Source organism: Triticum aestivum, chromosome 5B (genome assembly GCF_018294505.1).
Source record: "Triticum aestivum cultivar Chinese Spring chromosome 5B, IWGSC CS RefSeq v2.1, whole genome shotgun sequence".
NCBI lineage: Eukaryota > Viridiplantae > Streptophyta > Magnoliopsida > Poales > Poaceae > Triticum > Triticum aestivum.
In genome coordinates, this window is record NC_057807.1 from 17727346 (window position 1) to 17749710 (window position 22365).

Below are 22365 nucleotides of genomic sequence, written 5' to 3' on the forward strand. Positions count from 1 at the left end.
TTAAAAAATGTTCGCGAATGTGAATTTGAAAAAAAACATTCAAAATAAAAAAGTGAAAATAAAATTATAAAGGGAGAATAAAAAAGGATAAAGGGAAAGAAATTGAAGAAAACAGAGAACAAAAAGCCAAAAGGAATAGGAAAACCAGGCAGGAAAATAAAGAAAAAATAATAAAAGGATGAAAACAAAAAAATACCAAAGAAAACGAAAATAAAAGTAACAAAACAAAAAATAAAATACAAAAAAACCTGAAACTCAGGGAAGAAAAATAGAAAATTTAAAGAATAAAATAAACCGGAAGGAAGGTTCAAAACCTTCCCAAAATTAGACGGAATGTTGTGAAAACAACCTTTTTTAGCAACAGTGATAACTACCTAAAACTACTTGACGCTTTTGTGTGAACATCCCCTAATGGGCCGGCCCAAGAGCGCTCGCCGTAGGCGAGCACTACATACTGCTCGGAGCGTGCGATATATAGCAGTCCCATAACGAGTGTTTCGATGACGAGCACTCGTAGTGGGTTTCTCGGCGATGCCTTGAACACGTTATCCCCTTTCTCGCTTCCTTAAGACTTTGGTGCTGGATTTGGACGGTTTTATTTTTGTTATTCAGTTAATGAAAAGGGGTTATGCCCGATTGAAAAAAATTGTGCTATCAAATTTCAACCCAACACTTTCCAGTTATACTTGGCTAATTGTTACTTTCATATCCGCCCAAAAAAAGGTGCATAATATAAATAAAAAATAAAATCTAGTTCTGATCCCTATATGTGGAGTAAAAAAAATCTCAAAATGACGCAATGAAAAAAAAATTGTAGAAAAATATGAGTGAAAAAACTGTTTGCATTATATATGTATTTTTATCGATTAAAAACTATGTCGTTTTATAGAGCAATCCGGTGACACCGGATGACGAAGGCTCTTTGATTTTGCCGGGCGTCCCCCGAAAGATGAGCATAGAGTAACTCGGAGGCATCTTGGAGATTTCGGTGCTTCGTATGTCACATCTATTTCTCACACCGCATCGAATGGACCGCTCCCACATACACACACACATACGGCGAAAACGAAAAATGGCGACCGCGACGGGGAAGGAAATGCACAGGCACGGGGACAAGAGGCAGGTCGCCACCACAGCACGGCAGAATCGAGACGAAAGCGAGGGGAACCAGAATGCAGATAGCCTCATTCTTCTTTTCCACTTGTCCCATGTTTGCATTGTGAATTTGTGATGCATCCTGAGGTGGGAAGAAGGCGTGCGTGTTATCACCATATCGCTGGGATGTGGCTCAGCTTCGCCAAGGCCGGAGGAGGTTGCTGACATGGCCGATGGCCGTTGCTAGGAAGGAGACGACCCAGTCCATAAAGCGTCCAAAAGGGACCACAGGCCGGATGTGGCTCTCCTTCCTTTTTCACTTCATAGCTCACCACAAGATGATGATGATGCTGAGCTGATGCCACTTGTACATACACTTGGCCTTGGCCAACACTAGTTTAATTAGGTTAATTATCTAGGTTAATTAGTGCAAAAATTTATTTTGGGCTTTGACAGAGAACTAGCTGCGTTAACTAGGTTAATTAGTGCAAAAATTTAAGTGGCCATGTTATATCTTTTCATTGAAGTTGTTCGATTGTGCCCAAGTGGCTTTGTTGTTTCCAGGGAATGATGCTGAGTGACCTATGTTTTGCCGGAATGTTGATTCATTTCTGTTCCGGCAAATTTCCGGTTCTCGATTTGTCCACTTTTTAGCAAAGGTCATGCCAAAATTTTCCGTGAATTTCGGCATGACTTGTGCTACAAACTAGGACATATCGAGTGCCCGGGATTTGCCGCACCAGGAAGGAGTCAACATTCCTGCAAAACAATAGTCCTTTTTTATGTCATTATTCATTTTATTAGGTCTAGAATTAATTGACTAGATTTAATCATAGGAAACATGGCTAGCAACGATGAAGGACAGGGTTCTGGTGATTGCGACGACGTCTACCGGGCGGCAGACGAATTTTTTAGCCTGATCAACGATCAACCGATGTTGTTGCTGGGCCCACCGGTGGCATCGGGGACTGAGACCGACATGTAGACCGGTGCTGAGACTGAGACCGGCGCTGAGATTCAGACCGGCATCGAGACCGGCACTGAGACCGGCGCTGAGACGGGTGCTGCCTCGGGGAGCGGAGCCGGTGTAGAACCGAAAGCAAAGAGGCAACGGGTTCCTAACAAACTCAGGACTACTAGACTGGTGGTCACGGAGGTGGACGATGGCAATTTTTAGACAAAGGCGCCCGAGGAAGCGCGCGCGTGCTACGGCAATCAAATAGGTTGCATCGTACGGACAACCGCCACCATCAACGATGAGAAATTAAAGAAGATAGAAAATATGAGGAGCTCCCTCCTAAAGAAGTTTCACCAGATATTCTTGTTCCCGGGCCGGAATGAGAAGGATTATGAAGATCCAGACGAGGACCCAGCAATGAAGAAGATAAACAAACACGCCATGACCAAGTCTAGCGATGCGTTGGCCGCCTGGAAAAATCGAGTGAAAGCAAAGATCAACGACGGGGAACCCTACTCTAAGATTGTAAAGGATAATACGACAATCACGGAAGAGCAGTTTCAAATATTCAAGGAGGCTTGCGAGGCCGAAGCTGCCAAAAAAAAGTCTAAGTACATGAAGGGGCTTCAAAAGAGGAACATTGGGAGCCACCACCTCGGAACCCGTGGTTACGACAGAAAGAGGTCCAAATGGGCCAAGTAGGATGCGGAAGCCGCGAGTCTGGGCATCCCAGACCCCTTGGTGGATTTCACCGTCCCGTAGGAGCGTGACGTCCTGAGGGCCCGGCACCGTTGGGACCCAGTGAAGAAGGTTTACGAGACAACACCGGTCATTACGGAGTTCATGAGACTGCTGGTAATTTTAGTTTCTGGTCAATTCGACTGCACACGTTAGTCATATTTGTAAACGATCCTTGTGCCTTTTGTAGAGAGAGCAGCACTAGATTGCGGCCGAAAGCGACTCGCCGTCTGAGGCATTGGCGAGGCCCAAGTGGGACACTCCATTCAACCGGCCATTGAACATATTGAAACAACAACCGGTGGATACTCGACAGTCGTATGGACGCGTGCACGGTGTCGGAGACGGCGCCATGTGGAAGAAGTACTACCGTGAGACCACGGAGGAGAGAAAGGAAAGACGAAGGTTAACTGAAGAAAACATCGACAAGAAGGTTGAGATTGCGGTTGAGAAGAAATCATCTCAGACAGTCACAACAGCGGTAGCTGCCGCAAAACAGGCGATTGCAGATATATCTACTTCCTTGGTGACGGGCGTTTTCACTTGGACAAGGCAAAATCCAGAAAAAAATGCAGAGGACTTTCCCCTTGTTGACTTCTTGGGAGCACCTGCTCCCGCACCGGCTCCCGTACCTACTCCCGCACCGGCTCCCGCACCGGCTCCTGCACCTGCTCCTGCACCGGCTCCCACACCTGCTCCTGCACCGGCTCCCGCACCGGACGTTCTCGATGGTGCCTCCTCTTTGGCTGAGCTCGACGCCCTCACGGTATCTGTCACACCGGGCCCCTTCAATATAAATGTATAATCTCCCGTTTTCGTTGCCTTTTGGATGTCTCACGTCGCAGACTTTTCTTTGCAGGCCGACGAAACCCCGTGCACCATATTGTACACCATCGGCGAACAGAAGGTGGACGTGGGGAAGGCGACGATAATGGAGCCGAAGGAACCATTGTTCCACAGCCGGCCGATCCCCCCGAACGTCTTCAAGGTTTCCGTGGCCAGTGTCAAACCGGGCCACGAGAATTTGTCTCCTCTAGTACTAGTGGGGGATGACGACGAGACCCCGCGGCGGCTTGGTGATTGTTGCAATGGGTGGGTCCTGTTGTGGCGAAAGAGTCTGCTTCGTCTGGAGGCGGCCGGGAGCACACCCACCACGAGCACGCAGCCTCAGCAAGGTATGAACATCAACACCCCACCTACCCAATTAGCGTCGGGTGTTGGGTTGGGTGATAGCGGACGGGGTAAGCAGGTGGCTCCATTAGTCGCTGATGACGTCGCCATGGATGAGGATGAGGATGACGATGGCGCTGAACAGTATGTCTATACTGGCGCCTCCTCAGGGTTTGAGCGTCATGATTCGGTGCCTGAATTACCGTCTCAACGTATTATTGATGACCTTCCGGTAGTAAAGAAGTCTAGGAAGAGAGCGAGGAAAGGCAAAAAAAGCTGATTCTATGATCCAGCCGCCTCAGCAGCCTCGGCTTCAGGACCGTGTATATATCCCCGATGCGGATAAATGGCATATCCCCGGTCAACCAATCCTACCTGAAATAGCGCTACGGGCCAGATTCGGCGATCTAAGGAGACTTCATGACAATGTGCTGTGGGTAGAGAAAGGCCTCATCGCCTCGAAAGTTCCAGGATACCCACTCTACGTGGTTAACGTTCCGCGACAAATGTCGTACGTCGACAGCTTCCCCGCGGATAAGTTCTTCCTCCGATTCAATTACATATTTGACATGTTTCACGTGAAGAAGCTGGATTTTACGTTTGTCCGCCTTTATGCCTTGCACATGAACTACATCATTGGGGTTGAGCAGATACGTCATATATGTGTCGCTGACCCGTATTACATGCACGAGGGCTTCTTGGGAGTCTGTGCAGAGCAGCGTGAATACGCCAGGGATTACATTGTCAGTTTCATGCTCGCCAATAAGGACAAGGAGGCGATTCTCGTGCCTTATCATCCCGTGTAAGTCATCCGCGCTGCTATCCTTCCTTCGATTTCAATAATTCATTTGCACGGTGTAGGCTAATTAATTTGAGGTGTACTTATTTTGCGCAGTGGCGGGCGCGCCGTCCTCATCATCCTCTACCCCCGATTCTCCCACGCTCTTTACTTGGACTCGTCGAAGAACATTCACAAAAAGGATTATACCCACATCAAAGATGTTCTCGACAGTGCTATGTTTTACTACCAAGCAAGGGGTGGAGAGGTTAGGGACAATAAGAGAAGGGGCGGCAGGGCCGCCTTCAGCCATAAGACCGACTTCTGCTGCATCCAGCAACCGAATGATTCTCTTAATGATGGATTCTATGTCCTACACCACATGCTGGAGTACAGACGGGATCACCAGAACCTTCACATGTCACCTAGATCTGGCGATGCCCATATTCTGCAATGGGCAAAGGACATAGGAGATATCGAGGATCATCGACTTCGAGCTGAGTTCTATAACATCCAGCGTGAACTTGCCCAAATCATCATGAATGAGGTCGTCGGAAAAACAGGGATGTTCTACGCAGAAGGACAAATGTCGCGGGAAGACATCCGAACATGGATAGCCTCTCATCGTCTCGACCTAAAGCCTTCCACTAAGCTCGGGGACTATCTCCCTGACCTCAATGGATGGCACGGCATGTTGGAGTGATTGTCGATATATGACAATGTGTCTGTTTAGTCCATACTTTCTGTATGACAAAACTTTGAGTTATGCGCAGTGAAACTTTATTTGTGATGTAATTAAACCGTCCTCCTCCTCGACTAGTGAAGATCACTCTAGTTAGGGCATTTTGGGTACGATGAACTTTGTTATTTATGCTTATGATGTGTTGTTTCTATTTTTGTCAAGTCTGTCTCTTTCTGTTGCTAAACTATATATGTTGCATATCATTGACTCATGTGACGATGCAGGTGCATAGATCATAGATGGCGAAGAAGTGCTACGCCAGGAGTATATATACGACAAGTGGCCGGAGTGTCAGGCCTAGGTGTACCGGTTTTCGGTTTCCGAGCGACACGCAGTAGTTAGTTTAGGTTCACGCTAATGTGAGAGAGGATACGAACTCATGTACTCAGTGATAGCTATTCTCGCGTATATCATTGTTTAGATGGATGACGATGTATTTGCAAGTAATCGAGACTTGTATCGCTATTTTCTAGATTGATGACGAGAGACCACTTTGTGTTGGATGATGATTATGATGATGACATGATTTGATGAGACTAATTGTATGTATATGCTATGATTACATTTGTATGTGGATGATATGCTAAAGATTATTGTATAAAGCCTATTCAAATACAAAACAAATAAAAAACAAATATGCAGGAAAAAAATTAATAAAACTAGTAGTAGTGAGGGGGGGGGCAAATTTAGCAGTAGCGCCGCCTTACCAGTAGCGCTTCCCTGTAAACAGCGCTGCAGATAATATCAGTAGCGCCCTTTTCTAAAGAGCACTGCAGCTATTCATGTGTAGCAGTAGCGCTGGTCAACAGGCGCTACTGCTATAAGTTAGCTGTAGCGCCTTATTAGTAGCGCCGGTACCCGCGCTACTGAGAGGGCCAAAACCCGCGCTGCTGCTAGGCTTTTCCCTAGTAGTGTGTTGGAGAGGGCTTGCAGTCACTATAGCCAAAGCGACTCAAGATCTTTTCAACATAGTGAGATTGAAGCAATGTAATCCCACCATCATCATCTCTTAACAAAATGACATCAGCCACTCCTAAATCCTTCGTCTCAAAACAGCGAGATAGGAAATCCTTGACCTCCTTAATAACATTCAGATTTGTTCCAAAAATCAGTATGTCATCAACATACAAGCAAAGCATAACTCCCTCGCCCCCACCATGGCGATAGTACACACATTTTTCAGCTTCGTTCACAACAAAGCCTGCAACTGTTAAAGTTCTTTCGAACTTCTCATGCCACTGTTTGGGTGCTTGCTTTAGTCCATACAAAGACTTCAGCAACTTGCACACTATCCCTTCCTGACCATCTATTACAAACCCATCTGGTTGTTCCATATAAATTTCCTCATCCAACTCTTCATTTAGGAAAGCAGTCTTAACATCCATTTGATGAACGAGAAGACCATGTGAGGCAGCTAGTGAAAGTAGAACTCGAATAGTGGTCAGTCAAGCCACAGGTGAGTATAAGTATCAAAGAAGTCTTCACCTTCCTTTTGGGTATAACCCTTAGCCACGAGCCGAGCCTTGTACTTTTCGATAGTACCATCAGGCCTAAGCTTCTTCTTGAATACCCATTTGCATCCTATAGGTTTGCACCCATAAGGACGATCAGTTATCTCCCAAGTTTCATTCGCCAAGATGGAATCCATCTCGCTACGAACTGCTTCCTTCCGGTAATCAGTATATTCAGATGCATAGGCCTCTGAAATAGAATTGGGAGTGTCATCTATGAGATACACAAGAAAATCATCACCAAAGGACTTTGTAGTCCTCTGTCTCTTGCTCCTAATAGGAACTTCATTGTTCTCCTCCACGGGACTTTCAAAGTGTTCCATCGAAATGGCAGGTTTGGTAATTGTAACTGGTTCCTGATTCAATGAACTAGGCATCTCCTGATTAGATGAGGTAGCCATATCCTTCATGGGAAAGATATCTTCAAAGAAAGTCGCATCATTCGACTCCATGATCGTACCGACATGCATGTCAGGTACCTTAGATTTTACAACCAAGAATTTATAGCCAATGCTATGAAAAGCATATCCCAGGAAAACACAATCCACAGTCTTTGGTCCAAGCTTCCGCTTCTTTGGAATTGAAACAGTGACTTTCGCCAAACAACCCCATGTTCGCAAATAAGAGAGTTTTAACCTTTTCTTCTCCCATTCCTCGAATGGAGTTATCTCTTTGTTCTTTGTGGGGACTCGATTTAGGACATGACATGATGTCAATATCGCCTCCCCCCACTGTAGGGAATGCTGCAGAAAACAAAAATTTTCCGACTTACGCACCAGCCCAGGACCACTACAGAGACTGCATACATGGTTTGATCTTTTTCGTTACCGACTCGTAGCGCAGCGGGAAGTAGAGTCGATGGCGAACGGCGGTGCAGATCCCCGCAGCTAGGATTTACAACCTCCCAACCGCGAGGATGTATACCCTCATCCACCCCACGGACAGCCCTCCGGGAGGCGGTCGGACAGTCCCTCGGACGGTGTTGCGGACAGCCCTTCTGGAGGACCCTCAAAACTCGGACGATCACTCGGACAGCCCTTCGGGAGGATTCACAGAACTTGGACCGTCACTTGGAAAGCCCTTCAGGAGGCACTCTCAAAACAGCCCCTCGGGCAAAAGGATCGAAACTACGACCTCTCTACGGGGTTGCACACATACGGTGTCATCTATCCGGCAGGGCTTCGCCGTCCAGAACTAGTTCCTGCCGGAACCCAGACAACCTTTCGGCTCTACGAAACTATTTCGCTGGGACGGAGAGAAGAAGCCAGATCATTGCATGGCACTTGTATGAGAGCAAAGGGATGAGTGTTGAGGGATGCCCCTCCACCTCTATTTATAGGAAATCCCAAGGGGTAGGGTAGTTTCACACAAAAACCGAAAATGCACATGAATGAAGTCCTTCCACAAGGACCTAGGAGTGAAACCAATGAACAAGAGGGTCCCCAAGGGGGGATACCCCATGTGGCCGGCCACACCCCCATGAGGGGCCCAAAAAATGGCTCCTGTCCATCCATGTCATCCCCAAGATCTTTTGGAGCAAAGCCCCAAAAGGTGGCTTTCCATAAAGTAACCATAAAGCTGATTTTCACTGTTCATGACGACATTTTTCAGCTTCTGATCGAACTGAAAATATTTATGTGGGCTAAGAACATTTCCAGTACCCACTAAAATGATTTTCAATGCGTTCCGAAACAATTCCGGTTTTAGTGATTTTCATCTGCGAAACACATCTGAAGTGGCTCCGGCAGCTCCGAAACATTCCCGGTTTTTATCTCAGAAAATTCCAAAAAGCTTCCAGAATGATTCTGGCACCCTCCAAGAATTATCAGGCATGTGCCGAAACCAATTTGACTTAATGGTATATCCCGAAACAACTTTTCGATGTCATCGAAACTTATCCGATGACCTCTCTCTGCGGTACGATTCCGCTGTCCGAAACTTTTCCGGTGTCCGAAACTTTTTCGGTGATTTTCTCTCAGACTCGTTGTCTAGTATTCAACAGATAGATGAACCTTAAGCGTGTGACTCTATAGGTTCGGTGAAGTATAGACATGACCAGAACCCTTTCCAATCAATGATCAACATCGGAGCTGTGGACACCCATATTGACCCCTATACCCACACGAATGAATATTCGAGTGAACCTCCAGTTGCCATGTGCTATTCCTGTTGCTTCGCGATATGTTACAAATACCCGAGGTGAGACATATTGGCATTTCCATGGATCAACAACTTGTCCACTATGCCAGTTACCTCGTTACCGGTATTGTTCTCTTTTCTCGTTACCGTGTTACGGTATCCCTGTGATCAAATCACAAAGTGTCTGGCCAGACGATGATGGATACCATAACACCGAGAGGGCCCAGAGATATCTCTCCATCGTCGGAGGAGCAAATCCCAATCTTGAGCTATTAAGTTACTTGACATACTTTTCCATGAACCCGCAAGCCGCCGTAATAGCCACCCATTTACGGATGACGTTTAACAAACCCCAAAGTTCATGAAGCAAGCATGAAGAAACTCGATACTCTCATGGTCTAAGGAATCATGCAAACCTTAACCATCTCTGTGTTATTTACCATTAACCTGTGACGAATGAATCTCATAGCATAACATCAAACCGGGCCGATTCAACACAAATGTTCTCTTAACATTGTGCCCTCAAAGTTGCTGGCATAGACATGCCCACGATCAGGAAAACAGAACCATCATGCAACACTTGAGCTAGTCTTAGAGGCTAGACTAGGAATACTTCTTACCGTTTATTATTCCACATGTGCATATGAGTCTTCCTCCGAGCCTCGTGGATATTGCAGACTCGAGAATCATTGTAGTTATAGCATGGAACATAAACATAATTATGAACTCGGAGATAAGTAATAGCATTTATTATTGCCTCTAGGGCATATCTCCTACAGACTCCCACTTGCACTAGAGACAATAATCTAGTTTAATGCTAATGCACTTCACACCTTTGGCATACTGGTGTAAAAAATGCTTCGCATGTGGTATAGCCTGCTATCCATCGGATCTGACAACTTCAGCTCCGTGTGTATCTCTGCGTATCCTCGCGGTTTCACGCTCTCACAAAATTCATATTTTGTGCGGACTTGGCTTTTATGTATGTGAATCACAGGTCGACCTGGATTCCTCAGACAGAGTTATGGATAAACTACCTGCAGTAGTGTCCCATTGACAAAAGCCATCTTGGAACCATACTAAGTTCATGAATGAACTATATGATTTAGCATCTTGTCTGTCGCTTCTAAAGCATCAACATATCTAGTCATTTGTTATAGAATCCGCCATAGTATCCTGTTGGGAACAATTTCCAACTACCGTGCCACCATATTGTGTATTACACAAAACCCTTAACTTAAATCGAAAATCGCATGGAGAAAAGATGAAGACTGTATCAATGTAACATTTTACAACAAACTCTTCATGATCTCCGCTTGCGAGAAAACATATCATGAGTACTTACTCTAGTACTCAATGACATCTTTCACTGTTGTCCCACGATCAGTACTTTGATCACTTTAGTATCCATACTCGCGACACCTTGGGAGAATCGGACATATCTGGTTGTTTTACATACCATGGAATACATGATTAATCCAAACACAAAAGTGTGTGGAATTTGCATCATGTATTTTGCTCATCAGTGTTTTGGGACACTGATTCTTGCAAAAACTCTTTCCATGTGACTTCGGCAAGAATCACTCCTTGTCGTTCTTAGTGCTAAACGGTTTTAGCATCTTGTCAATATGTATTTATTGCTTAGCCCTATTAGGTAAATCTATCTCCATAGATCATTATGCCTAATATTGAGGCTATTTAGCCTAAGCACTTCATCAAAAAACTATTTTCAAATGAAGTCCTAATCCGTGTCAAGAAATTTATTTCCAATTAACAATGTGTCAAGCACACAAGGTTTTTAGAAATATTATTATGCTCCCACTTACTTTCTTGAATTACAAGCATCTTTGTTACCCATTAATGAAGTGAAACCCCTTTGACCATTTCATCAAAGCATGAAGATTCCAACTCCATTTTGCTCTCTTCTGTCCATCGCTGGAACTCTGAAGTTTGCACCCTTACTAGCATCCTTTGGATAGACAAAATGCCTTGGACTGTAACACATGCAAGTCCTTGGTTTCATTTCCATCAGATGGAAATCCTATTGTCATCCATGTTTCATATCTCATGATTGAAATATGTATTAATTGCTAGTTCAACCCAAACTGACTTTAAGCATCACTACAGTGAAAACAACCTCATCATAGTCAACTATTGAACTTGTTATTTCAACAAGTCGAGCTTTATGGATAAAACATTTTAATCCGTATCAGTTTTAAGTTCCATAAATATTCGTTAGACTCTAAGTCTTCCGAAAGGTGTATCAAGGTTTTAATCTTGAATCACTTATATGGAACTAACTCGGGTTGTATTAGCATTTAGCCAATTCCGGAGTCAGGGCCCATCAACGCTTCATTGTGTATCGTAGGTATAATGTTCTCTAACAACAATATCTCGTTTGCGCACCTGAGAGGTTTGCATGAGCCTTGCCTACGTGGTTCAGCTGCAAGTTCGACCGAAGTTCATACATTTTATTGTAGAGACTTCCATATCAGTCGCGGTAGGAAACTCTGGAATTACTTCCAAGGTCTCTTTCCTTTGATCCGATGACGAAGATACTGTTTATCTCGTCGAGTTGCACTATTCTCCCACTCACCTTTTTGAAAGAACCATTCTCTTTAAAAGCACACCGTTTCGTGGCAAAACTATTTGCCTCGGTATAGTGAGGGAGGAATACCCAACATTTTGGTATAACCTACAAAGTAGCACTTCTCTAATTTGGAATAGGTTTGTAACCTTTTACACAAGCCCCATATTCCAAATGTTAAGAAAAGATATAACATGGTTGGGCGTACCATACCATGACTTCATTTCAACAGACCCGATGTAGCTCTTTTCAGTGTAAAAGCCGCAGTCTCTAAAGCATCACTTTAAAAGGGATAATGGCAAATTTATTTATGTCATCTTTGACCTTACCATGTCATAAATGGTTAGATTACATCTCCACAGACTTTTCACTTGCAGTGGTGTTCCGGGAGGTGCAAGTTATGAAACCCCTTTCACAACTCATCAGACATTCGCTAAACATGTAACTCAAATATTGCTTTGTGCAATCAAATTGCAGAAACACAATTTTCTTGTTACAATAACTTCTACTTCATTTTTGAAAACCTTTTGAATGATTTCAAAAGATCCAGACTTACGTCTCATCAAGTAAATATCCATATATCTACTTGAGTCATTTCTGAAGATAAATAAATCCACCACTAATAACACTTATCGGACTACACACATCAAATGTATGATCACTAATAAGTTTGTTGTTCGTTGCTTATGGCCTGTGAACGGTATTTTAGTCACTTCACTTTTCGGAGGAAAGTTGCAAGTGTCAGATGATTCAAAATCAAAAAGACTTCAAAATCAATCATAATGGAATTTTCCATGCGGGTTTTTCCAATGTGACCAAATGTAGTGCCACACTTGTGTGGTATTCTTTTAGTCTTGCGACATTTAGCGTCAGTGTTATGGATGTATCATATTACCATCAATATTCATAACATACATCCCATCTTGGATGGAAGCATGGCCCTTCATGTTATTCATAATACTGAACAACAATTGTTGTTTTTATGAATAACCTCTCTTGCAAAAACATTGTGCAATGGGCTAGAGTGTATGAAACTCTAAAATGAATTATGAAAATAAACCTAGAGGTAATGTATTATTATCAATATTCATAACATACATCTCATTCATAATGAAAGTATGGCCCTTATGTTATTCATAACACCGAACATGAAAAGCTCTCTTATGAACAACCTTCTTGCAAGATACCTTATGCAATGGGCTAGAGTGTGAAACTCTAAATGAATTATGAAAATAAATACAGACGGTAATACACCGACGGAAAGTATAGTAACATTTACTATGTTCCCTGTGTATACCTAAACCTCATTCTTGGCTAGTCTTCCAGGCCATAGCAGTTCTTACATCGAGTTGCAACATAATGCAATCGAGTGGGTATCTTTGTGATTAACTCACAATACCCAAAACTCAATGATTAACAATTTAATCATAATTCCCAAGAACTATATCTTTGACCAGCCTTCTATACATCCAAAACTTGTATGACATTCATACATGAGCTGGATATTCCAGTCTTCTTTCTTTTTGCCTTTATACTTCTAAAAGTTTAACTTTTAGTATTTTTCCTACTCTCAGAAGAAGCACTCAACCTAAGAGTGGCGTTAGCCCCGGACTTCCTAGGCGCGAAAGTTTCACTAACACCCTTCGGACATTTCCTTTCTCTTTAAGTTGTTGTTTTATTGACCTTTCATCATACGACAGGCGTTCTTCTGGATCCCTCTCTTATCAGTCTAATGGATAGTAAACTCCTTTACTAATAGTTTGCAAACAAACATTTCTTTGGATATCTCATATCTTTTAGCCTTTGTCTGTCTCTGAAAATGATTTTCAGATTCCATGAATATCACATAACTATCCAAACTTTCGAAGTTCGGGTCTCATGGAAGCAAACATATTGCACTTGAGTGAAACGGAATTCTAGCTTTTGGATCGAAGGACGAGAGTCACATGATCCATAGCATAAGAGAGAGAATACCAAAAGTATGCGAGAGGACAAATTCCTTCTCGGCACTTTTGAGGACAATCCTCACATTACGTTACCAATCGTAAAGTTTTAACCAGATATTTAACAGCTATTCAATTTTAATAGGGAAGGTGGAAACGTGAGCCATTATTCTACAACTATTTTGCAAGAAACACTTAGACAGTGTTCATAATTAATTGCACTGAGAATTAAACATGTTAATTCAACAGTGCGCTCCCACTCAAATCAATATCTCTCATAATTAATTTTGAGTGATACAAGATCCAGACTTCAATTCATCGCCATAGAATCATCATCTCATAACGGGAATTTTAATCGGTAGGCCAACTTGCCGATCACATCTGTATGTGACTCTTGCTCATCTTTCGATGCGTGTGTTCCGAGCTCAGGACGATCCTGCCATGAACGTCAAGACAACCAAGTGATCTTGCTGCGAGGTCTGACCTCACCCAACTCACACTTCTCTAATCGTTCGTACCCATGCATCCATGGCGCACCCTGAAAAGATAGGTGCTGTGACGGTGCTACACTTGGGAGAACACTAACTACTTGATATTTTAGTGAGAGATCACCCTAATAAAAAGTGACTACCGTGCAATCAAGAAGGGTGCATCATAAGGGATAAACATCTCGGGCAATTCATAATAGCATGATATGGTATAGCCCTTTCTGACGGAGAAGTCTTTCATTTCTTCGTCTTCGGCATTTGCGTCGGTGTTCACCTTCACGAAGATTGCCACCACCATGTCGATGCACCAGATAATATTGCTATCTCCATAGCGTATAAAATTAATGCATTACTTAAGGTTGACACGCAGGTCATTAAAGTGACAATCATATGGCTCCAGCCATCATGCCGAATCATGACACGCAGGTAATGTTAATCAATTTACATCATATAGTCATTTCATACATAATCAAATTATTATGAGCACTGCTATACCACATCACATGCACATGCAAACACTCCTGCAAAACCAAGTTAGACGCCTCTAATCGGTTCATGCAAAAAAGGTTTTACGTAGCTTCTAAGGTTTCGAAACAAACCGAAGCTACCTACGTCCATCATCAAGTATGATAATTCAAGTTGCTAGATTAACATCTCGGGATGTATGAAGCACGAGATAATAAAATCTCGAACCCCATACTAAACTTTGTCATACGCATGACCCCCGCGCAGATCATATCTGCAATGCCCTTTCATCTGCGAATTTCATCTTTCTTTTGACTACGGCAGAACCCAAAGAACTGATAGCTCTTCCATGATCAATCAGGATCACGGATTGCCAGAACTTTGTCAAATTCCACCATGATGTCTCGAGATTGAGAAAACGCAAACTCTAGGGAATCAACAAGAACGTCGGGTAACAGGTTTCATCTGTCACCCACATAAATAATTTTCAGCAATAGATCTCATCTACTCCAAAATTATATTATGCAATACCCATACATCTCCATGTATTCAAGATCGTAACCTGCATCTACGCATAGCACGGCTCTGATACCACTGTAGCGGAACGCAGCAGAAAACAAAAAATTTCCGACCTACGCACCAGCCCAGGACCACTATGGAGACTGCATACATGGTTTGATCTTTTTCGTTATCGACTCATAGCGCAGCGGGAAGTAGAGTCGATGACGAACGGCCGTGTAGATCCCCGTAGCTAGGATTTACAACCTCCCAACCGCGAGGATGTATACCCTCATCCGCCCCACGGACAGCCCTCCGGGAGGTGGTCGGACAGTCCCTCGGACGGTGTTGCGGACAGCCCTTCGGGAGGACCCTCAAAACTCGGACGATCACTCGGACAGCCCTTCGGGAGGATTCATAGAACTCAGACCGTCACTTGGAAAGCCCTTCGGGAGGCACTCTCAAAACAGCCCCTCGGGCAAAAGGATCGAAACTACGACCTCTCTACGGGGTTGCACACATACGGTGTCATCTATCCGGCAGGGCTTCGCCGTCCAGAACTAGTTCCTGCCGGAACCCAGACAGCCTTTCGGCTCTACGAAACTATTTCGCTGGGAGGGAGAGAAGAAGCCAGATCATTGCATGGCACTTGTATGAGAGCAAAGGGATGAGTGTGGAGGGCTGCCCCTCCACCTCTATTTATAGGAAATCCCAAGGGGTAGGGTAGTTTCACACAAAAACCCAAAATGCACATGAATGAAGTCCTTCCACAAGGACCTAGGAGTGAAACCAATGAACAAGAGGGTCCCCAAGGGGGGATACCCCATGTGGCCGTCCACACCCCCATGAGGGACCCAAAAAATGGCTCCTATCCATCCATGTCATCCCCAAGATCTTTTGGAGCAAAGCCCTAAAAGGTGGCTTTCCATAAAGTAACCATAAAGCTGATTTTCACTATTCATGACGACATTTTTCAGCGTCTGATCGAACTGAAAATATTTATGTGGGCTAAGAACATTTCCAGTACCCACTAAAATGATTTTCAACGCGTTCCGAAACAATTCCGGTTATAGTGATTTTCATCTGCGAAACACATCTAAAGTGGCTCCGGTAGCTCCGGAACATTCCCGGTTTTTATCTCAGAAAATTCCAAAAAGCTTCCAGAATGATTCTGGCACCCCAAGAATTATCAGGCATGTGCCGAAACCAATTTGACTTAATGGTATATCCCGAAACAACTTTTCGGTGTCATCGAAACTTATCTGATGACCTCTCTCTGCGGTACGATTCCGCTGTCCGAAACTTTTCCGGTGTCCAAAACTTTTTTGGTGATTTTCTCTCAGACTCGTTGTCTAGTATTCAACAGATAGATGACCCTTAAGCGTGTGACCCTATAGGTTCGGTGAAGTATAGACATGACCGGAACCCTTTCCAATCAATGATCAACATCGGAGCTGTGGACACCCATATTGACCCCTATACCCACACGAATGAATATTCGAGTGAACCTCCAGTTGCCGTGTGCTATTCCCGTTGCTTCACGATATGTTACAAATACCCGAGGTGAGACATATTGGCATTCCCATGGATCAACAACTTGTCCACTATGCCAGTTACCTCGTTACCGGTATTGTTCTCTTTTCTCGTTATCGTGTTCCGGCATCCCTGTGATCAAATCACAAAGTGTCTGGCCAGACGATGATGGATATCATAACACCGAGAGGGCCCAGAGATATCTCTCCATCGTCGGATGAGCAAATCCCAATCTTGAGCTATTAAGTTACTTGACATACTTTTCCATGAACCTGCAAGCCGCCGTAATAGCCACCCATTTACGGATGACGTTTAACAAACCCCAAAGTTCATGAAGCAAGCATGAAGAAACTCGATACTCTCATGGTCTAAGGAATCATGCAAACCTTAACCATCTCTGTGTTATTTACCATTAACTTGTGACGAATGAATCTCATAGCATAACATCAAACCGGGTCGATTCAACACAAATGTTCTCTTAACATTGTGCCCTCAAAGTTGCTGGCATAGACATGCCCATGATCAGGAAAACAGAACCATCATGCAACACTTGAGCTAGTCTTAGAGGCTAGACTAGGAATACTTCTTACCGTTTATTATTCCACACGTGCATATGAGTCTTCCTCCGAGCCTCGTGGATATTGCAGACTCGAGAATCATTGCAGTTATAGCATGGAACATAAACATAATTATGAACTCGGAGATAAATAATAGCATTTATTATTGCCTCTAGGGATATCTCCTACACCCACCATGCCTTGGGAGACTCGATGTGTCTAACATGGCGTTAACCAAATCAGTTAGAGGACGGTTCTTTCTTTCGGCCACCCCATTTGACTGAGGTGAGTAGGGAGGCGTCCTCTCATGGATTATACCATGTTCCGCACAAAAAGCATCAAATTCATTGGAAAAATACTCTCCACCACGGTCGGACCTAAGCCTCTTGATTTTTCGATCAAGTTGGTTTTCCACTTCAGCTTTATAGATCTTGAAAAAGTTCAAAGCCTCATCCTTAGATTTCAGAAGATACACACGGCAGTATCTAGTGGAGTCGTCAATCAACATCATGAAATATTTTTTTCCACCTTTTGTCAAAACACCATTCATTTCACATAGATCTGAATGTATAAGTTCTAGTGGTGCAAGATTTCTCGTCTCCGCAGTCACGTGAGACTTACGAGGTTGCTTAGCTTGCACGCACACTTGACACTTAGATCCCTTGATAGTGGTGAAACTAGATATTACGTTCAACTTCGCTAGTCGCGACATGCAACCAAAGTTAACATGACAAAGACGTGAATGCCACACATTTGATTCACTATTGTTGCAAATATGATTAACAACTTTGTTGCAAACGTCTGACAAGGATAAACGAAACAGGCCTCCTGACTCATAGCCTTTACCGACAAAGGTTCCATACTTGGATATTACAAATTTATACGACTCAAAGACAAGCTTGTAGCCATCTCTACACAGAAGAGATCCGCTAACAAGATTTTTATTGACGGAGGGGACATAATGCACGCTCTTCAGCCGCACGATCTTCCCTGAAGTAAACTTCAGATCGACCATGCCAACACCACGAACAGAAGCACTTGAACCGTTGCCCATCAACACGGTTGAAGTCCCTGCGGTCTGATAAGACGAAAACATGGAAATATCACTGCATACATGCACATTAGCACCCGTGTCAATCAACCAATCAGGAGAATGACATACTGAAAGAATAGTGGGAAATATACCATACCCAACATCCTTCATGTCAGTGTCTCCAATGACAACATTAGCGGTCTTGCCGCCTTTCCCAGGATGACGCTTATCATAGAGATTGGGGCAACTAGGAGCCCAATGATCAGGATCTCCACACACATGACAAACACCTTTTTTCTTGTCATTCTTCTTCTTGAAGTTCGTGTGCTGCACAACCTTGTTCTTCCCATCAAACTTTGCTTTACCATCAAGCTTGCCCTTGTTCTTGAACTTGTGGGACTGGAAGTTTTTCTTCTATACCAGATTGGCACTAGATCCTCCTTCAATACCTCGAGCACGTGTGTCCTTTGCTCTCGCCTTTTCTTCCACATCAAGAGTACCAATGAGATCCGGAATGGAAAACTCATGTCTCTTATGCTTCAGTAAGGTAGCAAAGTTCCTCCATGAAGGAGGAAGCTTAGTGATGATACCCCCGGCAACAAATTTGTCCGGTAGCATGCAATTGAAGTGCTCAAGTTCTCTAGCAAATGACTGTATCTCATGAGCCTGCTCAACCACGGAGCGCTCTTCAGTCATCCTGTAATTATAGAATTGCTCCATGATGTACAGCTCAGTGTTGGCATCCGAGACCCCAAACTTGGCCTCGAGTGCGTCCCACATCTCTTTTCCATTGTCAATTGATGCATAAGTTTCAACTATGTTCTCACCAAGAACACTCAAGAGAGCAGCCTTAAACAGAGTATCCATTTTCTGAAAAGCTTGTGCCTGTTGGGCATCTTGCTCTCCTTCAGGTTTGCCAAGAGTGGCGTCATAGCAACTCATGGTTTGAAACCATAAGACTGCTCTCACGCGCCACCTCTTATAGTGGATACCCTCAAACATTGGAGGTCTCATGGAAGCAGCAAAACCACTTGGGGTAAATTTCCTATAGTAAGGTTATTGGATTGTTGGAAATATGAGCAATTTACCAAAAGATTTAATTAACAGAAATACTAGATAAAGCATGACTAGTATAGCAGTGATAAAACAAGTCATGCGATTTGACAAAGTGAAGGTAAATAATATTTGCATATATGAGCTAGAACCGATCATCTCTCGAGCAGACAGTAGATCAACATGCATATATGAGGTAGATCCTAACATGTGTAGGGAAAACACTAGAACAAGGAACTGTGGCAGGACCTCTAACAGGAAAAACAAGAACACGTACTGGACAGCAGCCGGAGCAGAGGCACTGGACTTGGGGTCGGTGTCCTCCATGTCGTCGAGGAGGTTGTCGACATCGGGGAAGTAGTCGTCGTCGGGGAAGTAGTCGTCGGAGTCCGGGGCGTCCGTGACGAACAAGCCAGTAGTCGCGCAGAGCGCTCCCCAAAAATCTTATCACCCTTCTCCCGTACAGGACTCAAAGAGGTGCGGTTTTGGAGGCCTACTGTCCCGACTCGCGGTGCACGCCGCAAGCCGGGGTGAGGAAGACAGCAGCAGCGCAGAGATTGGTACCGGTGGCGAGAGGAAGGAGAAGTTCTGGTGCGTCTCGCTGAGAGGAGCGACCTCCCTTTTATAGGCGCAAGAGAAGGAGGCGAGAGGGCAGCGCCGGGAGCTGAAGGGAACGAGGAAGACGAAACGAACAGACAGCAGCCGAAGGGTGCAGCGTTCGTATTCAATGTCCACTACAGCAAAAACTTTTCAGCTCCCGAGTGACCTTTCGTATACCCGTAGTGCGTGGCAAAAATTTAGACATTGGATCATTCCCGCAACCCGTCGATGCGAGGCGAGGCGAGGCGTGGCGGGCAGCGGAGGAGGAGCGCGCGTGGATGTCCCTCTTGTTTTCATGCTCATACAAGTGGGAAAGGAGCCTCCTTTATAAAGAGGTTCAACTCCCTCTAAACTAGCAATGTGGGACTAAACTTTAGTTCCACCTCTTGCCTTGCACGAATGGGCTGCGTGGGCCTCTAGAATTTATTAGAAATTTCTGAAACTACTATTGGGCTAGGCCCAAATAGACAAAAAATTCCAACACCATTTACGATAGCATCCAGTGTAGTGTGTGCCTAGTGCACATACATGATGGAGAAGCTACCTAAAAACAAAAGTGCGTACATCATGCATATATAGTCTCGACTGCTCTGTCCTAATAATTCTTTTTGGGTCCACTTCTCTACTCTCTACTGCCACGTATCCTTTAACATGCATCTCTAGCTTTAAGGGTGATCAATGTTCCTGATTGGATGGTCACATTCCATGAGAAAATGCCACCTTTATCGTAAAATGAGAAATATTTACGGTTGCCTAAACATTTATTTTCCTGCAGCTTCCATGGTGAATTCTCTTCCTTACAATTTTTTTGGCATGAGTTGAGGCAAGTCCATCCATTCTAGTATATTACTCGACCCGCATAACTGCAGTAACTTAGATAGTAGTCCATGTACAACTCATAATGGATTAATTTCCATGGCAAATTAAAATGGATCGATGGGTTTCCCTGATAAGATAAAATAGGATCTCATTAATTTTCTCTTAGGAGGTAGTACCTTGATATCCTTTTAAGTACCATGCATGATAGCTGACAGGCATGCCCAGTGCGCAGAGAAGGTAGAGAAGCTACTTCAAAACAAAAACTCATACATCATGCATATATAGTCTGGACTGGTCTATAATGATAATTTTTGGCTCTGCTTCTCTATGTTTTTCTATCTTATACTCCTCAATCATTTTCTTACACAGTATATTGGTTGATGCCAATCAAGCATGCTTGTGTTGCTTACACAGTTTTGGTCCTTCATGTCAACTTATTGCAGGTGTGCTTTGTATGTTGTTTTCAGTGAACCTCGATTCATTGCTGGAGTCCCTGTGCGCCTTTAGACCCACTGCTGAGTTGTGCCCGCCACACCTCAGTGTGGCATGATGGGTTGCTGACTGAACAACGACATATCCGTGCCCCTTCGGTGCTGACACCGACACCGATGCCAGAACGGTGGTTGTATCATAACCTTCATGTTCGGCTACAATGTTTCAGGTGAGTCCATTGCCTCCTCCCTCTCTGTGCCCTAGGATGGTCTGTCCATCGAGCCATGGCCGATTGTGGTACTGGCGGTTGAGACTATGATTTAGGTTCCAGTTCTATTGTCATGATATCTCTGGTGGTGGTCTTTTGGCCACCACAATCTTTTGATTGTGAAGAACTTGTCGTTGAAAACGGTCCCTGTGTTGGTTAGGCCCTTGTGCTACTGTACATTCTGTTTAGGGTGCTGGGTTTCGATAATTGAGGATCTTGGCATGCTACTATCTAGGTTACTTGATATTAAAGGAAACATATCCTTTTACTTCACCTGTTGTAGGGTTTGGTAATGGTTATCAAATAGAATAAATTTGGATATGACATACTTTGAAGGTCTTTGTTTGTAGGATTGTATAAGAGAACAGTAGGTATTATATTTGATATTTTTGTTCCATGGATCAGCATTTGTATGTTTATGCTTAGGTATGCATGATTGCTCTATTCTGTTTAAGATCACTGTTTTGATTCTATCAGGCTCAAGTCCATGTATATTTGCAGGTGCTAGTATTGTATTTCATTGGGATTTTCCTGGTTAGCATAGATGGCTCTTGTCCAAGTCACAGTGTATTAATATCCCCCGAAGTTAAAATGGTTCAGTGGGTTTCCCACGCAAGATAAAATGGGATGTCCTTAGTTTTCTCTTATTTACCTTGATATTCTTCCAAGCAGCATGTATGATAGTGGCTGGCGTAGTGTGTGCCCAGTGTGCAGATCTGTTAGAGAAGCTACTCTAAAACAAAAAACCCATACATCATGCATATATAGTCTAGACTGCTCTGTAATGATGATATTTTGGGTCTATTCTCTATGTTTCCACCTGTCTTAGACTGTTCTAGCCGTAGTAATTATATAATACTACATTGATCCATGTGAACTTAATCCACCATGTGCTTTGCGTGTTGTTTCCAGTGAAGCTGCTCTGCCACTATTCAATGTTGGAATCCCTGGGCGCCTG